Below are 24,167 nucleotides of genomic sequence, written 5' to 3' on the forward strand. Positions count from 1 at the left end.
AGACGCTTACTCCTTGGAAGGGAAGTTATGACCAACCTAGATAGCATATTCAAAAGCAGAGACATTACTTTGCCAACAAAGGTTCCTCTAGTCAAGGCTATGGTTCTTCCTGTGGTCATGTATGGATGTGACAGTTGGACTGTGAAGAAGGCTGAGCACTGAAGAATTGATGCTTTTGAACTATAGTGTTGGAGAAGACTCTTGAGAGTCCCTTGGACTGCAAGGAAATCCAACCAGTCCATTCTGAAGATCAGCCCTGGGATTTCTTTGGAAGGAATGATGCTAAAGCTGAAACTCCAGTACTTTGGCCACCTCATAAGAAGAGTTGACTCATTGGAAAAGACTCTGATGCTGTGAGGGATTGGGGGCAGGAGGAGAAGGGGACAACAGAAGATGAGATGGCTGGATGGCATCACTGACTCGATGGACGTGAGTCTGAGTGAACTCCGGGAGTTGGTGATAGACAGGGAGGCCTGGCATGCTGCGATTCATGGGGTCGCAAAAAGTCGGACACAACTGAGCTACTGAACTGAACGGAACTGAACTAAACTGAAGCGACTTAGCAGCAGCAGGAGCAGAGAAGTTTTACAACCAGAGGCTGGAATCTAAAGCTAGAATAAGATGTAACAAGGGAGGAGTTTCCAAGAATGCACTGGGGAAGGAAGGGGGTGGGACAGTGACCAGATTTCCTCTAAAGAAAAGGAGACAATAGAAAAGGAATTTCTAATGGGGTAGGGGAGACAAAAAACCCCACACGCAAACTGAAAGAAAACCACTTACAGTTGAAGCAAATTTGTCTCTTTTTAAAATTAACCTTTTGCCGAATAATTTTGTTTAAACTTCCTGTCACTAATTTCTCCCTCCTTAAGTTTATTCTGCAAACTGTTTTCTGAATGATTTAGAGATGATGTAACACTCATGGTCAAAAACTTTCAATAACTCATCACTGTCCCAGGAAAAAATCCAAACATGTCGATTTTAGTTTTCAAGTCTTTATAGCTTTTAAATTTTTTGTATTTTTTCAAGCCTTTAGATCATTAGCCAAATCACAAAACTTTTCTATGTATTGTTTTCATTTGTAAAATGACATTGACTTATATAGAAACTTATAGACTATCTCAGCAGACTGGGCCAGATTTATATCCAAGTACTAATTTAAAAAATGGTTCAGAAGTAGTATTTTGCTATCTATCTAATCCTCAATCTTCTAGTATTAGCATTAGTAGTTTATACTTAGGGTGACTATAAATATGGGATATAAGTTATTCGTTTCCAATGTTACATTGATTTACCTATACAAGTGATTTTTAAACATGCTAAATAAATAAAGATAATATCCAAAAGAAAAATAGTGACACTTCTACTTTTTATTACAACTTAGACTAACCCTGCTGCTGCTGCTAAGTCGCTTCAGTCGTGTCTGACTCTGTGCGACCCCATAGAGGGCAGCCCACCAGGCTCCCCATCCCTGGGATTCTCCAGGCAAGAACACTGGAGTGGGTTGCCACCCTAGGAATATTAAAAAATGAGAATTTTTTTTTGATGCCTGCCATATATTTTCAGGTTTAGTAAATAACTGGTTTAATTTAATCTTTTAATCTTCAAAAATCTCTTGAGCAAACTCTGGATTGCATCTGCTTTCAGTAGGTTAATTATAAAATAATTAGATCCTAACGAGGCTTTTGCTTCCTTACTCTGTTTACCGGCACAATTTCAACATCCTCCTATTGATATGAAACCTGTGGAAACATAATTTTTTTTCTTCTCTTTTTAATCTTGATTCTGGAAGTCCTGGTAGAATAGTTAAGGAGATTTCTGAACAGTGAACAGGGGAAGTCTTTTTTTCTCTTTTGATTTTGACAGTACACAAATTAACTTGTTTCCTCTACTGAGCTGGGAATTCAGAAAAAGAAACTTGTTGGACATATGAACATTCCTTTTCTTCCTGACTCTAAAGTTTCAGCAGAAAACTTTTTGCATTACATAACTTCTACTGAAAGGAGAATGGAGGCAGTGTTAACAAGAATGTTAATGTAAGAAAAACAATGTGGAATCACTAATCACTCACATAACAAACAACATAAACACCACTGTTTACGGAAATGGTGTAATTCTGAAGTAGAGTTTTAAGTTTATTTCAGGTTTCCATTGAAAGAAGGGTATGAATTTGAACCAGACACCTACCCTCTGTCAGGCATGATGTTAAAGCATTTCCCCCATTTCATGTCATTTAATTCTTATTGCAGTGCTGTGGCTGGGTAGTTTTTCAATCCAAATTATTAGAGATAAGGAAATTGAGATTTAGGGAATTAGAGCAACATGTTTTAGGTCACACGTCTACTGAATTGCAGGGCTTAGATTTGAGCCACGTTTGTTCGAAGCAAAACTGATGTAATTTCCACTACGACACCTTCTTTGTTGGGGTTTTTATATCCTTCAGAGTCCAGTTTCCTGGTTTATGGGACTAGCCTGGTAATCTTGATCTGCTTTGCAAGAATGAATAGGTTAAAGAATTGTTAATTGTAGATTTCTCTGGTACTTGTGGAGAACATGTATTGTTGAAACAAACCCATAACATTTTATAGTTACTTTTTCAGATCTTTTTGGTTCAAACAAACCTTATTTGATGCTATCCCTACTCCCTTTTCAATGACATGATGTAATGGAAAGTGAACAAAAATTTCCAAGAATTTCCTAACACAGTTAACTCATCCTTTTCTGCTACTAACTTCTCTCAAACATTTAGATTCATGGCGACACCAAGGCCAGACTGCCATCTTATTAAATTCTTCCTTAGATAATATATAAGATGGAAATGAGAAAAATGCTAAAGTTTTATAAAGACCACCTCTGAATTTTATAACCCTACTTCAGAAGAGTACATCTATAGGATATAAAGTGATGAAAAGGAAGCAGGCACAACTGTATACATAATGGGGCTGCAGTTTTGTAATATATAAAACAAAAATATATTTACATAGAGAAAATACATAGAGAAATAGATATGCCCAAATGTGAGCCATTGGTCACCTGTAGGTGAAGAGCTCATTAACTCATCTAATTTCATTTAGAAAATATTTTTCTGTATTTTCTAGTTCTTAAAAAAGAACTATATATTTCTTCCCTAATTAGAAGAATGCAATGAATTTTCTTCCATGTTTTTAAGACACGTTCTTTTGAAAACAGCTCTGATGGAGTGTGAGGGTGAGAATATTCTCAAATGGAAACAATTTTGTTTGTAAGGGAATTCAGTTTTAAAATGGAAGCAGGGCATTTGTCTCTCTGATGCCATGGCAACCAGAGGAACACTGCAAAGTCCAACAATGGTATAAAAATGTGCCTCAAGAGTGGGTAAGAAGGAGGCAACCTTGGACCTCTTTTCTTTTTTTTCCATTTCCCCTAGAACAGAAGCCGGCATTGTGTTTTTCTAGCTGACTCTATTGCTTTCCAGTTAGGCTGCTGCGATAGGAAAGAACAAACAACAATAATAACGTTTTTCTTGTGAAATTTTGGACCTCTCCAAAAAACTGTGTGCTTTCTCTGTGTAGAGAGCTCAGTTTCTTTTGAGTTAGTTTATCTGTTTCCCCTCCCCTTGACATCTTCATATTCAGTCATGTTTATGGTGAAGTTTCTCAATCCTCTATATATTTCCTTCTCAGACTTCCCCTTTGTTTGCTGTCCTCTTTGAAGTTGAGGGCTGGATTGATTTTTTCTCTGTGGTTACAGCTTTCTACAATCCCCATGAATTTCTTCTATGAATGGCCTCTCTTTCTCAGACCTCAAACCTCAATATATTTCTCTTGGTCTCCAAGGACTTGGCTGTCTGATACTATTAATATCTTTTCATTCAAAAACTTCTTTTTTAAGCTTAATTTTATTCTTCAGGTAAATCAAATTTCTCCAAGCCACTAAATATTGCTAAGGGTCCTCATTTTGGTGGTACTAATGCAGATATTGGGTTGTTAGAGACTTCCAAAGGATTTCTTCCCCATTAGACAAGTAAGTAGTGATGTTGCAAAGCTTTCTCTTGTGGCCTGTGTCATGTTACTACTGATCTGACAGCAGGATCAATGACCTCCGTGCTAGATTTTATTTAAGAGTCTAGTATTTGGGTTTAAAACTTTAGTCAACTTGGAAGACCCTAGGAACTTGAGCAAGTGGTCCTCTAGTTTTATCCCTCATATCAATGTTTTTCAAAAAATATAAAGAAACACTATTGGGAAGAGAGTTTCTGGGGCAATTAGAAAAGTAATTTTGAAGAGATGTTGGTCCTCAGTGTGGCAGCCAGAGATTCCGTTGTGGGACTGGAGGATCCTCTGTGGCAAAGCTGATCCATGCCCCAGTGTGGCCCTCTGGCATTAGAAACCACAGGAGAGTTGTGGAGCTGCCTGGCCTCTGATGGTCATTCCAGAAAACTGGCACCAATGGTGTCATTCCTAGGAGCATGGTCCAGCAAGAAAAATGAAGATTATAGCCAGGAGAAAGCTAACTGTGGAGGATGGAGGGTTCATGCTATTCATTTTTTGAATCTGATGACAATATTAGAAGACTTTCCCAGGTCAGATAAATTTAGATTAACATAAGGTTTTATCAGAATGGTACAAGACTTGATATACAGTAATGGGAACAATTTAACAACCTGTGTTCTTTTTCTCATTGATAAGAGAGCAACAATAGGGTATGAAGCTATGTGAAAGACTGTAAGAATTGAGTGGTCAGATCTGCCCATCCTCAGATCATTTGATAAAATGTTCTGGGGTTGGGCATGTCTTTCTATTGGGGGAGAATGGATACATGTATGTGTATGGCTGAGTCCCTTTGCTGTTCACCTGAAACTACCACAACATTGTTAATTGGATATACCCCAATAGAAGACGTTTTTGGTGTTAAAAAAAAATAAAAATTTAAAAGTTCAAAAAAAAAATGTATGTGGTTGGCACAGTGCTGGTACTTACTAGTTTCTAAAATGTTAATAAGATATAATAATAATAAATAATAAATTATGCATGACTCTTGGAGAAGGCAATGGCACCCCACTCCAGTACTCTTGCCTGGAAAATCCCACGTACAGAGGAGCCTGGTGGGCTGCAGTCCATGGGGTCGCTAAGAGTTGGACACGACTGAGCGACTTCACTTTCACTTTTCACTTTCATGCATTGAGGAAGAAAATGGCAGCCCACTCCAGTGTTCTTGGCTGGAGAATCCCAGGGACAGGGGAGCCTGGTGGGCTGCCGTCTATGGGTCGCATAGAGTCGGACACGACTGAAGCGACTTAGCAGCAGCAGCAGCAGCAGCATGACTTTGTTTTGTTTTTCCCTTTTGTTTTGTTAGTCTTGAGTTGTAATTTCCATATAGCTTTTGGCTGCCGGGTTATTCTGCCTGCTTGCTTGGTTCTTGATATACTAGGTGCTCAATATAATTTGTTGAAAGGATAAATGAAGGAAGGAAGGCTTGCAGTGGTTCTCTGTATTTATTTCTGACACAATGTTAGTGTTCTCCATTCCAGAGGAGCTCAAAATGATTCATATTTATTAGCATCAAAATTTCCCTTAGTCGTGTCAATTTAAAGTCAAAATAACCATTATGGCTTTCTTTATCATCTCCTTCTTGTTTTCATTTTTCCCCTTCTTTATAGATTTTATTGAACAGTCCTTAAAAATTGGGATGGTTCTATCTCTTAAAGTTGGCAGTTTTAAAAGTCATTTTATTTTAATATACAAGTACTATTGAAGATAAAGTCAGGCGGTAGTCAAAGTGGTAAAGGCAGGTTTTCATCAATGATATATAACTGTAATAAAGAAAAGAGTCCAGGATGAATTCAACTTCAATTTATAAAAAGGTAACTGGGCATTTTAAAGGCAGAATGAGGGAATAAGGAGAGGGATGGGTGGGACTCAGAGTGAGAAAGTGAACAATTACAAAAATCAAGAAGGAAGGGTTGATCCAAGAGAATCCCATCTGAGTTAGTCAATTGGCACTTATTGGATCATGCTCTATGATAGCTAATTTTACATAAAAGGCATTATTTACTGTCAAAGGTATTAATATTACCAGTTTAGCCATACTTTTTGTCTTTATGGAGCTTATGGTTAGCAAGAAAGAAGTTATTACAAATGTGATGTGTTCCTTTTTCTTCCTTTGGAAATATTTCCTTTGATTTTTTTGACTTCTCCCAGTTCCTAGCAGGGAAGTTGTCTTTTTCTCTTGCTACATCAAATAAAAGTAGAGGACATCTTGTTAAAAATTTCATGTAGGTTTGGCGAGAATTGGCATTTCACTGCACACTAGGTCCAAAATTTAGGGCAATGTTGATTCAGAGTGGCAGCTTCTCAGACACTGGGTTGGGATACGGTGCTTGAAGATATTTTCTTGCTAAATATGATATTGAAAGTACATGGTTTGGAACCTTTCAAAAGAAAGAAAAAAAAAGCTATCAGAAGGTCTGGCACCCCTTATGTCTAAGCAGGTGTAGCTTTTGTATAATTTAAAGTCAAACCAAACTACCTTATATTTATGGTCAAATTTTGTCTTTCCAAGTGTAACTGAAAATGTTATTATCATAGGACTATTATGCTATGCTGAAGATTATAAGCTGAAACCCTCAGACTAAATTTTAAGGCACTGTTTTGAATTTAAGCTATTGCTGTTTGAAAATTCTAAAAGCTATAATAACATTTTACATTTTGTACTTTTTCATCCAGCAGGATTGTAGAATTTGACCCCATTTGGTAAACAACAGTATGACCAGACTTCTTTTCAGAGCTTCTTTCAGTCTTAGAAGTTGTTTCTCCTAGTGTACTCATCTACCAGGAATATTAAACACTGATGAGAATGGAACATAAAACACACTTCTTTCTCTCCAGAGTCCCAGGAAGTTGGAATTCTGATTTTAGTCTCTATATCTTTGTAATGCACCTGTGAAATTCCCTGAATACCTTACCCTGGAAGGCATTAATACCTAATATAGACTCTTTATTCCTGAATCTAAGCTGCCAGTTTCTCAGCATGGAAAAAGTAAAGTGGTCCGGAAGCTCATGCCACCAACTCAGACAAAGGCGGTGCTAACTCCCAGGATAAGCTGTCTGTTTATAAGAGGAGGAACGATCTTTAGCTGGTATGGGGGCTCTTAGAACACTGTTTCAGGGTAAGAGATTTAAATCCAACAGGGATTGAGTATTTATTATGAACTGGGCCTGTGTAACACACTTGAACATTATGTCATCTAATCTTGAGAGACTAGCATTAAGACTCACTATCATTACTATTTTACAGAGAAGGAAATTGACACTTATATTTGAAACATGAGAGTTCTTTTGATTAATATTTTCAAGATGTATCTTTTCTAGACCTTTATTTCCAAACTTTCTATGCATTTTAACAAGTCTCTTGCAAACTATATATTTTTCTTTCTTGATAATCTCTATTATTTGGGCTTCCCAGGTGGCTCAGTGGTAAATAATCCACTTGTCAATGTAGGAGATACAGGCGATGCAGGCTGAACTGATCCCTTGGTTGGGAAGATCCCCTGGAGGACGGCATGGTAACCTACTCTAGTATTCTTGCCTGGGAAATCCCATGGTCAGAGGAGCCTGGTGGGCTGCAGTCCATGGAGTCGCAGAGTCAGACACCACCGAGCACGCTCACACAGTTCGGTTACTCTTTTTGCATTTATTATGACTATTGGCACTACTGGATTTGCTTCTACTATCTCAGCTCTGCTTTCTGGTTATCATCCTTTCCCTTTGTCCCTACCCTTCTCCCCGCTTCCTTCTCTTTCTCCATTCCTTTCCTTCTTTCGTCCTCTTTCTTTCTTTTTTTCTCTCTTTCTTTATTGTTGTGATAGTTCTAGACATACTCCCTGTTTTTGTTCCTCTCTTGGTGTGGAAACTAAAATTGTATAAACATGTATACACATATACATGCAGTATACATGTGTTTTATACAAATATGTGTGATTATATACAGTTTTACATGTATGTTACACACATAACAACTTTGCCTCTATTTACACAAAAAGATCCTTGTTTACATAGAGTCTATGGGTATTTTTATTATGTCTGAGATTACTTTTATTTTGCTTCTACTCTTGAAAGATAATGTGGCTGAGTATAGAATTTTAGGTTAAGCATTCTTTCCCTAAGGTTTTAGAAGATATCATTATGTTATTTTCTGGCATCTATTGCTACTGATGAGAAATCTACTGATAGTGAAAACATTAAGAAACTTGTTTATTGTCATTACTTTTAGGTGTTCTCTCCTTTCCCCTGGTAGTTTTAAAAAAATTTCTCTTTACATATTGATAGTCTGTTGATTTACTCTGATGTCTAGATGCAGACTTATCTTTGTTTATCCTGCTTGTACTTAGAGTGCTCTTTTAATAGTGCTCATAGACTTCTTCATATTTTAAGCCATTTTATCTGCCTTATCTTTGAGTATTGTATCAACTGCATTCCTTCTAATACCCTTCCTGGAACTGCTGCTGCTGCTAAGTCACTTCAGTCGTGTCCGACTCTGTGCGACCCCATAGACGGCAGCCCACCAGGCTCCCCTGTCCCTGGGATTCTCCAAGCAAGAACACTGGAGTGGGTTGCCATTTCCTTCTCCAATGCATAAAAGTGAAAAGTGAAAGTGAAGTTGCTCAGTCGTGTCCGACTTCCTGGAACTACTGTTAGTCAATTTGTCTTTTGTCTTTTAACTACTATTTCATATAGAAATAATTTTTTCATCATGCTATTCTGAATTCTGATGAATTTTCCAGTGCTTCTACCTGCTAGATGCCAGTAGTACACTTAACCCTGCCAGTTAAGATGATCAAAAATGTCACCGGCTATTGCCAAATCTCTCTTGGTTGGGTGACTCAGTGGTAAAGAATCTGCCTACAATGCAGGAGAGCCAAGTTTGATCCCTGAGTTGGGAAGATCCCCTGAAGAAGGGAATGGCTACTCACTCCAGTATTCTTGCCTGGAGAAGTCCATGGACAGAGGAGCCTGGTGGGCTATAGTCCATGGGGTCACAGAGAGTTGGAAACAACTGAAAAACTAACAGTAAATTTATGCTCTGTTGATTTTTTTAAAGTAACTTTTTTGAGTGTTAATTTTCTTTGTGTATTTTGGAATTTGATGTGTAGATTTATTCTCTCACCCTCTCTGCCGTTTAGTGCTGTTGTGGTCACCATCACTGACCCCTTGGCTCAAAGACCAGAAGCAGTTCTTATGTTGGTGATTCAAGTCCCTGCCTCATTGTGACATTAAGGATATCACAGATTCAGGCACTGAGTGGCTAGGCTCAGGTACTGGTCAATATTTATGTATTTTTACTTTACCTGCCTGGGCATTCAGCTTCCTGCAAGACATTGCTTCAGAGAGTTCTGTGTAGCAGTTTTTCTCAACTTATTCTTAAAACCTGCTTTTATACAGTGAAACTTGGTTTCTTTTCCCATGTCTCCATTGTGCACAGGAACCAAACTCATGGCTTCCACTGCACCTATACCCAGAGTCTGGAAGGCACTCCATTTCACACGGCTGTCTGGTTCTGTGCTATGGAGATGCTTATCTTGATTGTAAGCAGAGTTTGGTGTTTTTTAAATTCTCATTCCATAGGTCATCTATCAGTACTATGATTGGAACACAGGCTTAAGGAGGATGAAGGGGGTTCAAAGTGTGAACTTAGATGATAAATGTTACACTTTATTTAAAATTCATGACTGCTGAAAAGAATTTAAGTTCATTTTTTGGTGTCACTAGTCCAAGATTTTCCCACCTAAGACATTAACATTTGGGGCCAGATAATTATTTATTAGTGTGAGAAGAGATGTCTTGTGCATCATAAAATGTTTAGCAGCGCCCTTGTCCTCTATCAGCTAAATGTCAGGGGCAGCATCTCCCCTTCCTCTCAGTTGTGATGACCAAAAATATCTTCAGATCTTGTCAAATATACCCTGGGGTCAAGATCGCTCCTAGTTGAGAACTACTGCTCTTGTCTGTGAATTTCTCTTCTTCTTATCCTTGGTTACATAAAATCAATACTTGATGCTTTACATATGTGAAGAAAATGTAAACTGATTTTTTAAATTTAGCTTACCTTTTTAGAGTATATATTGTTATAGCACTGGATTTACAATGCATTCAATTAAAAAGAGTTTCAAGATGGTATTGTCTGATTTTGCTTTAAATTGGTTTTAGATCTTGGTGACTTGGAAGAATGTTCTGGAGGGCAGCAGAAGCACAAAAGCATAGTGGCCTTGAATTCTTGCCCTTTGTCCTTGACATTTTCTTGTCTAATTCCTCTGACAGAACTGCATCTAAGATACAATATTACTTTCACAAGTAGTGTCATTTACTAATTGCTACCCACACCCAGCCCATTGTTAATAGATGATTCTGTCAAGCTAGGGCTTTGGGAAAAATACATGGAGGCTGAGGTTGTTGTGTGACAGACTCTTTACTTCTCCCAGCTTGAGTGGGGTAGAAAAGCAACATACTTAGTGCATTAGGGGCTCACTGGCCTGGCCCCTTCCTGAGAGCTCTACTCATTCTTTCAGGAAATTTAAGACTGAGGCTTGGCTTTGACATGACATTTTGCAGTAAAGAAGAGCAGTTCTGCTCCTGTTGGTGAAGGGCTGAGACATGACCTCCTCTGGTCCTAGACTAAGGTTGGAGTGAGGGGTAGACACTTGCTACCTTCCCATAAGAAGGAATGATGGTACGGAGCGCTCAGGCAGGTGTCTGGTAGGTGGCAGTTTAATTGATGCCTGCTGGCAGGGCTCAATGAGGTTAGCCTGAAGAAGTGAAGCCAGATGGGAAGATGGAAAAACCAAGGGGAACATGTCCTCTCCCCAGGGGATACTGGCCTTGAAACACAAGCCCTTCTGTTTCTGTTCTCTCGGTATTACAAAGGAAGCTCTTTCTAACAGACACTCACTGTTCTTCTTTTGTCAGGCAGGTCCTTCCCTCAAGGTCTGGAGGGTGTTCTTCTACTCAGGTATTAGATGACCGTGTGAACCAAGGTGTGGCTTTTGTGGACTTCAGGTTGATGAATGACAATGTTGTTATAGATTAGTCAGTTGCCAAGAAACACTTCCTCTCTTCATGATTCTATATATTTCCTAGCTTCATAGGGCCTCAGGTTCCAGAATGCAGGCATTATTAATAGAAAAAAAAAAAACCAAAAACAAAAAATGAGACCTACCTCTCTCTACCTGTTGCCATCATAGAGCTAGAGGCACAGTAACTTAATGTCTTTGTTCAGAGGACTATTTATTGGGTTTGCTGTCAGTTCCACTTCTTGACTTCTTGGCTTGGGCTCTTTCCATGCCCCAGCATTTACATTGTCTGAACAGGAAGGACGTGGATTTGCTGCTATCACTGATCCAGATACTCCCAAGATTTTTCAATATGAATTCTGTTAGTCAGGGCCCAGACAGTGAAACAGAGACACTATGAGTGTTATCAAATCACAGATTTATTGGAGGAATTAGACTTTAAAAAACTGTAGGAGGAGATGAGATATTGAACTTCAACAAGAGGGAACTTGAGAATAAGGAAAGTGGCTAACTCATCTTCTCAAGGCACTGATGCAGGTGAATAAGTTGGAGTCATAGGGAAAAATCTGAGAATCAAGGTATTTCCAGCCATTGAAGCAGGAATGAGAACAGGAAGTTATGTAAGGTCTATGAAAAGCTGATGATCTGTACAGTTGCTACCTCTACAGGTCCACAGCCAAGTGCCTGGTGGTGGGCATGGGCAGACAAGGAAGAGCTGGAAACCTGGTGGAGGAGAGCAAAGATAAGCCAGGACCTGCTGAGCAGCTGTTCCTCACTGTATCTCTCCTCAATGGTCTTCGTGGAGTAATGCCCACTGCTTCACTTCTGGTGACCAAATCCCATACTCATTTCTCTTTTGGCCAACTCTAACCTGGTGGGCTGCCATCTCTGGGGTTGCACAGAGTCGGACAGGACTGAAGCGACTTAGCAGCAGCAGCAGCGACCTGGAACAATATAAAGGAGGGGATACTGAGGACCTTGGCTTCCAGCTTAATAATGTTAATATTAATATTAGGTATGTTAATAAAGTCTACCATCAAGAAATGCCCAACATCCTATAGGGGAGACTGCAAAAACATCTAGTTACCACACACATTGTATCATCTAGGAGTTCATTCAGATTTACCTCTAAGTGGCATTGTAGATTGTATTTTATAAAGATGGCCATACAATTAGGTTTATTCAATTCTCTGTGCTCTCTTTATAGTGTGACTTACACCGCTGAGAGGTGGGGCTCCCAAGTGGTCGATCCTAGGTCTCCATCCTATGAATCTAGGTTCTGATTAAGTATGGCAGAAGTGATACCTTGTGACTTCTGAGGCTAGGTCATACAAAGGATACAACTTCTGCTTTTCTTTTTTTCTCTCTCTCCTGTCTCTCTCTCTGGACACTCGCTCTTGGAATCTAGCCACCAGTTGTAAGGAAGCCAAGGTTATGTGGAAAAACCACAGGATGATCTATCCCCTGGCCTTTGCATCTCCCAGCTGAGGTTCAGACTATGAACAGAAACAAGCCATTTCCTCACAGTGCCCTGTGCATTGCTTATCCACAGAAGATCTGAGATATAATAATCATTTTTTAAACGATTTTGTTTATTTTTGGCCCTGCTGTGTCTTTGTAGCTGCATGGGCTTTTCTCTAGTGGTGGTGAGTGGGGGCTACTCTCTAGTTTCAGTGCATGGGCTTTGTAGTTCCTGGGCTCTAGAGCACAGGCTCAACAGTTGTGGTGCAAGGGCTTAGTTGTTCCGTGGCTTGTGAGATCTTCCCGGACTAGGGATCAGACCCCTTTCTCCTGCATTGGCAGGTGAATTCTTTACCACTGAAACCACAGAGAGGCCCACTTATTATTAAGTCACAAGGACTTTGGGGTAATTTTTTATGTAGCAACAGATAACTTTAACAGGTGGACCCTGGAAATCTCCTCTTCCATCTGTCCCTACAATTCCCCATCTTCCTTTTATATCCCTCTGACAGCATTCCTGGCTCCATCCTATTCCCATCAAAATATACTCAAGGCCAGTAGAATCCATTTTTGGTTCTGTCCTAGAAAAACTAAGATATAGGCTCGTAATCATTAGATTGCAACTCCTACAAGCCAATAACCCATTTACTAATACTGATAACCCTTCATAGCATAACTTTAATGTTATTAGGTTAGGTAATTAACCTCTAGGAAGTAGGATAGGGAAGAACAAGAAGGGGAATAGGAAAAAAAAAATCCTTTTATGATACTGTTTGTGTGGCAGAGCAGCGACTAGTGTCTAGTGAGCGTTTAATAAGAATACACTGAATAAATGGACACATTGCTAAATGATGACTTAAGCATTAGGAGAAGACTCACATGAATTTGTGTGGGGCATTATTGCAGTTTATGTAAAAGACAGTTTAGGTAGTAGATGGTGCAGGAATTCTGCCCCGCAATGGAGGAGTTGAGAGATCTAGATTGGGCCTAGACATGACTAGGTGGACCTGAAGTATTTGCATTTATTCTGAGGCAGGTTGAAGAATCTGTAAGACCAGTGTGTGTTGGGGGGTGCTTTAAGTGCAGTAGTTACTCTATTTATTTGCAGGTTTACTTTGCATAGTTTCAGTTATCTATGGTCAACCACTGTCTGAATATATTAAGTGAAAAATTTCAGAAATAAACAATTGCGTGCCATTCCAAGTTGCGTGATGCAGCCCCATGTTGTCTCACTCCTTTCTTCCCTGAGAATTGAATCATTCCTTTGTCCAGTGTATCCATGCCATGTAAGCTACCCACTTGCTGGTCACTTAGTAGCCATCTTGGTTATCAGATCTACTGTTGGAGTATTGCAGTACTTGTGTTCAAGTAACACTTATTTTACTTAAAAATGGACTCAAAATGTAAGAGCAGGGAGGTTGGCAATTCAGATATTCCATAGAGAAGCCAGAAAGTGCTTCTTTTAAGTGAAAAGGTGTAAGTTCTTGACTTAACAAGGAAAGAAAAAAATTGTACTCTGAGGTTGCTATGATTTACAGTAAGAATGAATCTTCTATCTTTGAAATTGTGAAGAAGGAAAAAGAAATTTGCTCTAGTTTTGCTGTCACAGCTCAAACTGCAAAAATTATGGCTGCAGTGCATGATAAATGCTTGGTTAAGATGGAATAGGCATTGCATTTGTACAGTATGATGTTTTGAGAGAGAGAAATTACATTTCCATAGCTTTTATTATAGAATAAATAGTTGTTCTATTTGATTATTAGCTACTATTGTTAATCTCAGAGTACTTAATTTATAAATTAAATTTTATCTTAAATATGTATATACAGGAAAAAAACAGTATATTTGGGGTCTAGCACCACCTGCACTTTGGGGCATCCACTGGGGCTTTGAAACCTATCCTTGGAGTGAGGGGAGACTGCTGGAAGTGTTATCCATACACAAAGCAGGGGATTTTTTGATTGCCAATTATGTAAGGATAGGTCATAAATTCTGGGATTACTTTGGACTATAATGAGCAGCATTATAACCTTGTAGGCTCGAGCATCCACATTCTTCACCAGCAGGGCACTGCAGTCTGTTTATTATAAAAGCACATGAAGAGACAGTTTGATGCTCTTCCTAGGCAGATGCTATCACAGGTTTTTAAACTAATATCACTCAAGGATGGAGGTTCTAGGAATCTTGAGCCATATGGGCTCTGACCGGGAATTTTGTGGCCACCTAGAGTGATAACAGTACATCAGAAGTCTGGGTGAACCTGGCCAAGGCCTTGGTTCTGGAGTCCAACAGAACTGTGTTTAAATCTTAACGCTACTGCTACCTGTGATTTTGAGCAAACTACTTAGCCACCTTAAACTTTAGTTTCGTTATCTTTAAATGAGGCTAACAGTAGTAAGACAATGTCAAAGAATGTTGAAACTACCGCACAATTGCACTCATCTCACACGTTAGCAAAGTAATGCTCAAAATTCTCCAAACCAGGCTTCAACAGTACATGAATCGAGAACTTCCAGATGTTCAAGCTGGATTTAGAAAAGGCAAAGGAAACAGAGATCAAATTGCCAACATCCACTGATCATCGAAAAAGCAAGAGAATTCCAGAAAATCATCTACTTCTGCTTCATTGACTGTGCTAAAGCCTTTGACTGAGAGGATCACAACAAACTGTGGGAAATTCTTAAAGAGATGGGCATATCAGACCACTTTACCTTCCTCCTGGGGAATCTGTACGCAGGTCAAGAAGAAGCAGTTAGAACTGGACATGGAACAACAGATGGGTTCAAAATTTGGAAAGAAGTACATCAAGACTGTATGTTGTCACCCTGCTTATTTAACTTATATGCAGAGTACATCATGTGAAATATTGGGCTGGATGAAGCACAACCTGGAATCAAGATTGCAGGGAGAAATATCAATAACCTCTGATATGTAGATGACACCATCCTTATGGCAGAAAGCAAAGAGGAACTAAAGAGCCTCTTGATGAAAGTGAAAGAGGAGAGTGAAAAAGTTGGTTTAAAACTCAACATTCAAAAAACGATTATCATGGCATCCAGTCCCAAAACTTCACGTATTGCTGAAGCCTGGCTTGGAGAATTTTGAGCATTACTTTACTAGCGTGTGAGATGAGTGCAACTTTGTGGTAGTTCGAGCATTCTTTGGCATTGTCTTACTTTGGGATTGGAATGAAAACTGACCTTTTCCAGTCCTGTGGCCACTGCTGAGTTTTCCAAATTTGCTGACATATTGAAAACATATTTGACATATTTGGAACTCTGCATTCAAATGGGTATATCTTTCCTTTTCTCCTTTGTTTTTTGCTTCTCTTCTTTTCACAGGTATTTGAAAGGCCTCCTCAGACAGCCATTTTGCTTTTTTGCATTTCTTTTTCTTGGGGATGGTCTTGATCCCTGTCTCTTGTACAATGTCACAAACCTCTGCCCATAGTTCCTCAGGCACTCTGTCTATCAGATTCCAAAGAATAGCAAGGAGAGTTAAGAAAGGCTTCCCCAGTAATCAGTGCAAAAAAATAGAGGAAAAGAATAGAATGGGAAAAACTAGAGATCTCTTCAAGAAAATTAGTGATACCAAGGGAATATTTCATGCAAAGATGGGCTCAATAAAGGAAAAAAATGGACCTAACAGAAGCAGAAGATATTAAGAAGAGGTGGCAAGAATACACAGAAGAACTGTATAAAAAAGATCTTCATGACCCAGATAATCATGATGGTGTGATCACTCACCTAGAGCCAGACATCCTGGAATGTGAAGTCAAGTGGGCCTTAGGAAGCATCACTATGAAAAAAGCTAGTGGAGGTGATGGAATTCCAGTTGAGCTATTTGAAACCCTAAAAGATGATGCTGTGAAAGTGCTGCACTCAGTATGCTAGCAAATTTGGAAAACTCAGCAGTGGCCACAAGGCTGGAAAAGATCAGTTTTCACTCCAATCCCAAAGAAAGGCAATGCCAAAGAATGCTCAAACTACCACACAATTGTACTCATCTCACACGCTAGCAAAGTAATGCTCAAAATTCTCCAAGCCAGGCTTCAGTAATACTTGAACCATGAACTTCCAGATGTTCAATCTGATTTTAGAAAAGGCAGAGGAACCAGAGATCAAATTGCCAACATCCGCTGGATCATGGAAAAAGCAAAAGAGTTCCAGAAAAAGATCTACTTCTGCTCTATTGACTATGCCAAAGCCTTTGACTGTGTGGATCACAATAAACTGTGGAAAATACTGAAAGAGATGGGAATACCAGACCACCTGACCTGCCTCTTGAGAAACCTGTATGCAGTGATGGAAGCAACAGTTAGAATTGTACATGGAACAACAGACTGGTTCCAAATAGGAAAAGGAGTACGTCAAGGCTGTATATTGTCACCCTGCTTCTTTAATTCTTTAACTTTGTAAGCAAAGGTCCATCTAGTCAAGACTATGGGTTTTCCAGTAGTCATGTATGGATGTGAGTTGGACTATAAAGAAAGCTGAGCACAGAAGAATTGATGCTTTTGAGCTGTGGTGTTGGAGAAGACTCTTGAGAGTCTCTTGGACTGCAAGGAGATCCAACCAGTCCATCCTTAAAGGAGATCAGTCCTGGGTGTTCATTGGAAGGACTGGTACTGAAGCTGAAACTCCAATACTTTGGCCACCTGATGCAAAGAGCTGACTCATTTGAAAAGACCCTGACACTGGGAAAGATTGAGGGCAGGAGGATAAAGGGATGACAGAGGATGAGATGGGTTGGATGGCATCACCGACTCAATGGACATGAGTTTGGATAAACTCCAGGAGTTGTTGATGGATAGGGAGGCCTGGCATGCTGCGGTTCATGGGGTCTCAAAGAGTCAGAAACGACTGAGTGACTGAACTGACTTACCCATCACTTCATGGCAATTAGATGGGGAAACGACGAAAACAGTGAGAGACTTTATTCTTTTGGGCTCCAAAATCACTGCAGATGGTGACTGCAGCCATGAATTAAAAGATGCTTGCTCCTTGGAAGAAAAACTATGACCAACCTAGACAGCAAATTAAAAAGCAGAAATATCACTTTGCTGACAAAGGTCTGTCTAGTCAGAGCTATGGTTTTTCCAGTAGTCAAATACGGATATGAGACATGGACCACAAAGAAAGCTGAGCACTGAAGAATTGATGGTTTTGAACTGTGGTGTTGGAGAAGACTCTTGAGAGTCCCTTGGACTGCCAGGAGATCAAAGAAGACAATCATAAAGTAAATCAGTCCTGAATATTCATTGGAAGCCCTGGGAGTTGGTGATGGACAGGGAAGCCTGGTGTGCTGCAGTCCACGGGGTCACAAAGAATCAGACATGACTGAGCGACTGAACTGAACTGAAAAATAGAATCTGAACTTATTGTGTAGATTAAATACCGTTTCATATATGTAGATGTGACAGTATATTGTGTACCTTACACACACACTCATTAAATGGTACCTCTTCCTATTATTAAGATGTATTCTTTGGCAAAAGTCATTTCCTATCCAATCATCCCTTGAAAACATCAAAAGCCTTTCATTATGATGCTCTTGTTTTCCTACTTTCTGATTTTTTTCTACAATGCAAAACACTATCAGTTCATCTTTTGAGGTCAACTTCCTTCATGAAGTTTTCCCTGACCTTTCCATCTCACATCTTAGACAAAACCTTACTTTTGTCACGACTTGTTCTTCTCACATGGCTCTGGGTGTGGCCTTGTCCCTTTAATAGAATTTTAAGTACCTTGAAGTCAGGGATAATGACTTACCACATTTGTACCGTCTTGGAGTGTTCTAGACAATGCTGGGCAAAGATATGGTACTCAGTAAACAATGGTTGATTTCACTTTCTATTTGAAAGGTGATTAAAGTAAAATTCCTTCTTTGGAATGGATCAAAAGGTCAAGTCATGAGATGTCACTGATAGCTCTGGGCTGAGTCTAGAGAGAGGACCCCTGGGCTTCAGGAAGACTAAAGGGCTTCTGGTCACACAACACATGCACACAGGATATGTGAGGAGACCAGGGAGCATTCAGTAAAGGAATGTGGTTTAAACAAACCAAATGATTACATATCCTGGGCTCTGCCCCTGCCTATGGCTGGTTCAAAGCCAGTGGTATGTGGCTGGTGAGGTGGGGAAGGCTTAGATGCCTGGCTTTATGGTACACACCATTAATAGGAGTCTTTTTTCTAACAGCTCCCAGATTTCTGAACAGGCCAAGGGCAGGGCCTGGTCTAGAATAGAAGGTTGACAGACAACAGATCACCATGCTTAAGTCGGACTGAGAGAATGGAAAAACTGATCCACAGGAGGTCCACCCTGCCAATTCAGCGGCAGTTGGAGGAAGTGCTTTCAAAACATAGTGTGTGGAGGTTGGCAGGTCAGCACAAGGAGACATGCCAAAGCTTGAAAGTTCCCTATCTGAAACAGGGTGGATTCTATATGGCTAAATCATACCTTTTCAAAAGGTATGGTACCTCCCAACTATCTTCTGTATCTTGCCAATCTTTCAGTATAATCTGGACTGATTGACATTGTTTAGGCAAAGACCAAAGAGAGAAAAATCGTTCAAGTGCACAGTGGTGGACTTCCAAAAATAATCATAGATATCCTGTTTTATGCTAATTTTTCTATCCTCCAATGGTGAACTTCATGAGTGCAAATAGACTGTAGAAGGTAAGCACTTAAGTTTCACAAAGTTAGTACTTGCTTGCATCATTGAATAACAGGTGAGTAAATGGGGCTGCATTTCTAGTGCCTTCTGGTTCAGTCTCATAGGTCACATACTCAGTAATAGATCTCTAAATGGCTACAGCTTACAGTGCTATCTTATGGAAGGGATTGGGCTGGTTTTTCTTGATTGGGAAGAAATGAACCTGTTTAACTAGATGACTTCATCCTTATTCCAGTGGCTGGGCAAAAAAGACAACAAAAGACCAACATAGGCAAGAATGATGCCCATTTCCCTGGAGAAATTGGTGGGGAGGGTGATAGTCTTAGAGGGACAGGTTATGACCTGCTTGGAAGAGATGAAATAAAGTTGTGATTAACACTCACAGAGTGTTAACCTTAGGCCTAACAAGGTTAGGTTTTAAAAGAAAGCAAATTCATTGATGTGAAACGCTGTGATTATTGGCTTCAGATGACAGAGAAAGTGGAGACGTGATTTGGAAGTAGCAAACACGTTAAGCTTATTCTGCCTGATTCATGGAAATCTGTTTTTCTATAGTACTTCATTAACCATTTTATGAAAAAAATAGAAAGGACTTTCTACTTTATTCTGTAGAAACAGAAACATGTCTCTTTTCATCTCATTTCTGCCAAACACACACATAGATTCCACACTCACAATGAGGAAGAAAACTTCATAGACAAACATGAATAACAACTGTTGGACAGATTTTTTTTCCTTTACCATTGGGTTCAGGTTTCCCTGTCTTCCACATCTGTGATCAGAGAATACCTGAGAAGTCTTTTTAAGGAAATGCTACACTCTGACTTGTCACATGTGTAGAGCAAGTGAAATAGTGGCCTGGGAGAAAATTCCGTCCTTCTCTGTGAGCTGGTGGTGATTTAGTTACTAAGTTGTGTTTGACTTTTGCGATCCCATGGACAGTAGGCTGTCAGGCTCCTCTGTCCATGAGATTTCCCAGGCAAGAATACTGAAGTGGGTTGCCATTTCCTTCTCCAGAGGATCTTCCTGACCCAAGGGTCAAATTTGGGTCTCCTACACTGCAGGCAGATTCTTTACTAATTGAGCTACCAGGAAAGCCCCTCTGTGAGTTGAAGACTTTGATAAACTCTCAAGACTGCTAAAAATATTACCTTTTCCTTAGCTGTTGATGTTTAGTCACTCAGTTATGTCTGACTCTTTGCTATCCCATGGACTGTAGCCCACCACGCTCCTCTGTTCAGGGGATTCTCGGGGTAAGAACACTTAACTCACTTCTTAAATGAGTGGAGACTCTTAGTGCATTTCCTATCAGTGGAGGGGCTGGAAGATGGGATTTGGTGGGGTGGCTGGGCAGGAAAGCTGATACTTTGGGGGAACTTGTGTGGCTCTGAAGTGATTTTTCAGAACTTCAGAAACGTGTATGAATGTCCTGAAATATCATTGTGTGAATATTTGTGTTAGCAGTACTTTCTGAATTCAAATGGCCATGATTGGCAAACAATTTAGGAGTAGAGAGAAAGTGAATTAAGATGCAGAATTAATCATCCTGAGGTTATTGATGAATGACACTTGGGAAAGATATGGTGTTGGGGAAAAAAAGTTCTTATTCTACTTGGTTTGGGGAAAACCAGAACAAAACAAAAAGTATGGCTATTTAATGTCAATTTAAAGTTGAAATAGATTAGCATTTAAATGTAAAAAAGGCATAATCATAGTGGAAGAAAATACAGGCAAGATTTTCATAACCTAGGGACGGAAAAGGATGTTACCTAAAAGTGACATTTAGAGCCAAAATCCAAAGAAAAATTCAGGTTGGTTATATAAAAATATCTCCACGAGATATAGAAAGCACTATAAACAAAGTTAAAAGACAAAAAGTACATGGCTTTATTATAAAAGAGAATTATATAAGAAGTTTATAAAATCAATAAGGGGATTGTGAATACTCCAGCAGAAAAGCAAAAGACAAATTACAAATGGCCAATAATCATATGAAATAAAATTTAAAATCACCAATGATGAAATAAAAGCAAATTAAAAGAATGCTTACCATCCTATCAATAGAAAATGCTTTTAAAAATTAGTAACCAATGTTCAGCAAGACTGTGAGGAAATGGGCCCACTCATGCACTGTGGAAGGTAATGCTGTGCTATCTGACTCTTTGTGACACCACGGACTGTAGCCCGCCAGGCTCCGGTGTTCATGGGATTCTCCAGGCAAGAATACTGGAGTGGGTTGCCAGGCCCTCCTCCAGGGGATCTTCCCAATCCAGGGGTCGAACCCAGGTCTCCAGCATTGCCAGCAGGTCCTTTACCAGCTGAGCTACCAGGGAAGCCCATGGAAGGGAATATATTACTGCAAATTGTATTAAGAGTAATCTTGCAAGTGTCTCAAAATGTAAAGAAATGTGCATTCTTTGACCTGGTATTTCTACTTTTAGGGATTGTATATGGAAATAATCACGTACAAGTAAAGATGTGTATGCAAAACGCCTATAGCATTAATTTAACATAACAACAAACGCAAACTATCTAAACATCTGTAATTGAGAATTAGTCTTAAAAAGTTAAAGCAAAGCCATGGACTACTTTTGAAAATAATATTGCACACATACCTTTATTGCCATGGAGAAGTAGCCATGATATACTTGGTGGAAAAAGGTACCAGAAAAACACTTATAGTATAATAGGATAATTTGAATGGGAATGCTCAGGTTATACACATAAGTTTGCATAATTCTCAACATTTCATTATAAATTTTTTAAGCATACAAAAAGGTGAAAGGATATTAAAGATCCTTATGTTTTCCACCTAGATCCAATAACTGCTAACATTTTGCAATATTTATTTCTCTTTTTCTGGACATATACATAGACACACACACACACAGAAACACCACATATATTTGATTTTAATGAACTGCCTGATTCACGAATCTTCTATAATCATTAAGGCCCAGAATTCTGTGAAGAAGTTGTGAAAGCCTCTGTCTCACGAAAAGTAATGTATTTTGTCTTTAATTGCACTCTCCAAGAAAGTTTCTGCCTAATTTGGATTAAAATCAACTTTTTTTTTTTTTTTTTTGGTGGGAGGTTATTTATTTTTTTACTCTTTAAAAAGTATTTTTTATTATTTATTTATTTTTCTTTTTCTATTCTTTTTCTTTTCTCTTTCTTTTTTTTTTTTCTTTAATAGAAAATTATTTAATTAGTATACATGTGTTCCCCATCCTGAACCCTCCTCCTTCCTCCCTCCCCACACCATCCCTCTGGGTCGTCCCAGTGCACCAGCCCCAAGCATCCAGCATCGTGCATTGAACCTGGACTGGCATCTCGTTTCATACATGACGTTTCACATGTTTCAATGCCATTCTCCCAAATCTTCCCACCCTCTCCCTCTCCCACAGAGTCCATAAGACTGTTCTATACATCAGTGTCTCTTTTGCTGTCTCGTATACAGGGTTATTAATTCAAGGATAATTGCTTCGCAGAATTTTGTTGTTTTCTGTCAAACATCAACATGAATCAGCCATAGGTATACATATGTGCCTTCCCTCTTGAACCTCCCTCACCATCCCACCTCTCTAGATTGATTCAGAGCCCTGTTTTAGGTCTCTGAGTCATACAACAAATTCCTGTTGGTTATCTATATTCTACATATGGTAATGTAAGTTTCCAACTTACTCTTTTCATACACCTCATTCTCTCCTTGGAGGGAGGTTATTGACACTATAGTTTGGGAGTCATTGTTTCTCAGATAGAAGGATGCTGAAATAAAAATTTAATAATTTAAGATAAATTGGGAATAAGTTCTAATTTTTATGCTACAAAAAGTAGCAACATTAATGTCTTTGGAAGATTTGCTTAAAAGTCTGAGTAAGGCTTTAGAAAGAGAGCTCTATCCATTAGTCTATCTCTCTTGACCTAAACTGGAGGAGGGGTGGGAAACAGACATTTTCACTTGCTAGCCAACAGCTTTCCTTCTTACAGTGATGTTGAGCAACCACTGTGCTCTGGGACTATTCCAACCAGTCAGGGAATCAGATGCTAGATAAGAAGATGCTGACAGAGTTCCTGTACACATACAAGCTCCCCTTCCGAGTTTCCCTCTTTTGTCTTGATCACCCCACCTCCATCACCCACCCCATTTCACTAGGCAGGGCAAGGATATTTTCCTGCCACTTTTCTGTGGCATCTCAGTGTAAATTATTGTAATCAACCCTCTTTTGTAATCTAACCTTTTTAGAGTGTGTGGTGTGTGTTTGTGTGCACATGTGTGTGAAAAAGTCCGGGGTGAGAAATGGCTTTCTGGAAGTAGGGAGATGGGTTTCTCTGCCCTCCTGTTTCCTACAAAGTTCTCAGATTTGATCTTTGTTACTGTTGTTGTCCTTTTAGTTTCTTACTCCCCTTTTCCACTTCCTGCTTCCCATCTCATGCTACACTCCTCTCCTCACTGGGATTTTCTCTTGATATTTCTCTTCTGCTAAAGCTGTCACTCATCTCAACTTACCTGGGCTTGGTAGTTCAATTGTGAAAGCTGATTTTCTTCTTTAGAGTTGTCTGTTAGGTTCTCTCACAATGTTCTTTCCAGTTCTGGCTTATCTCAGAATTTCCAGCAGGACAGAAGTTTCCTAATGTCTCTTAGTGCAGTGGTGCCTGAACTCAAGGTTAATGAATATTGGAGACCTGGGCAGGGATTTGATCACCAGGTTAAACGCTGGATTTCCTGTTCGTCTTTAGGAGTCCACCATGTTTGTTTTAGGATTGGTCTCTAGAGATCATGCTTTGAGTTAACATAAAGGTCAAGTTCCCCAGACTGGATATAGTCCAAGTTTATAATGGACACAGATAGGGGAAGGCTTTCAGCTTTTATTTGAAGTTTTTTTTTTTTTTATAATCTTACATTGTTATAGATTGATACATTAAAAAAAAACTGGAAAATTTTCACTATCATCAGTTAATTTGTCATGGTTTTTTTGTACTCATAT

General features: G+C 39.3%; 1 long non-coding RNA gene across 2 annotated transcripts; it reads right to left on the minus strand.

Moving 5' to 3' along the window:
• Window positions 1-5,839: 5,839 nt before the first annotated feature.
• LOC109556028 (uncharacterized) lies at window positions 5,840-23,921 on the minus strand. Of its 2 annotated transcripts, XR_011565788.1 has the most exons (3): window positions 23,690-23,876; window positions 10,921-11,985; window positions 5,840-6,406 (listed from the first exon to the last, which is right to left on the minus strand). It is a non-coding gene; the product is annotated as an uncharacterized lncRNA (long non-coding RNA). The 2 variants fall into 2 exon arrangements; XR_002180336.2 differs by lacking the exon at window positions 5,840-6,406 and having other exon boundaries at window positions 11,439-11,985; window positions 23,690-23,921.
• Window positions 23,922-24,167: the final 246 nt, after the last annotated feature.

This window comes from Bos indicus, chromosome 3 (assembly GCF_029378745.1).
Source record: "Bos indicus isolate NIAB-ARS_2022 breed Sahiwal x Tharparkar chromosome 3, NIAB-ARS_B.indTharparkar_mat_pri_1.0, whole genome shotgun sequence".
NCBI classification, from domain to species: Eukaryota; Metazoa; Chordata; class Mammalia; order Artiodactyla; family Bovidae; genus Bos; species Bos indicus.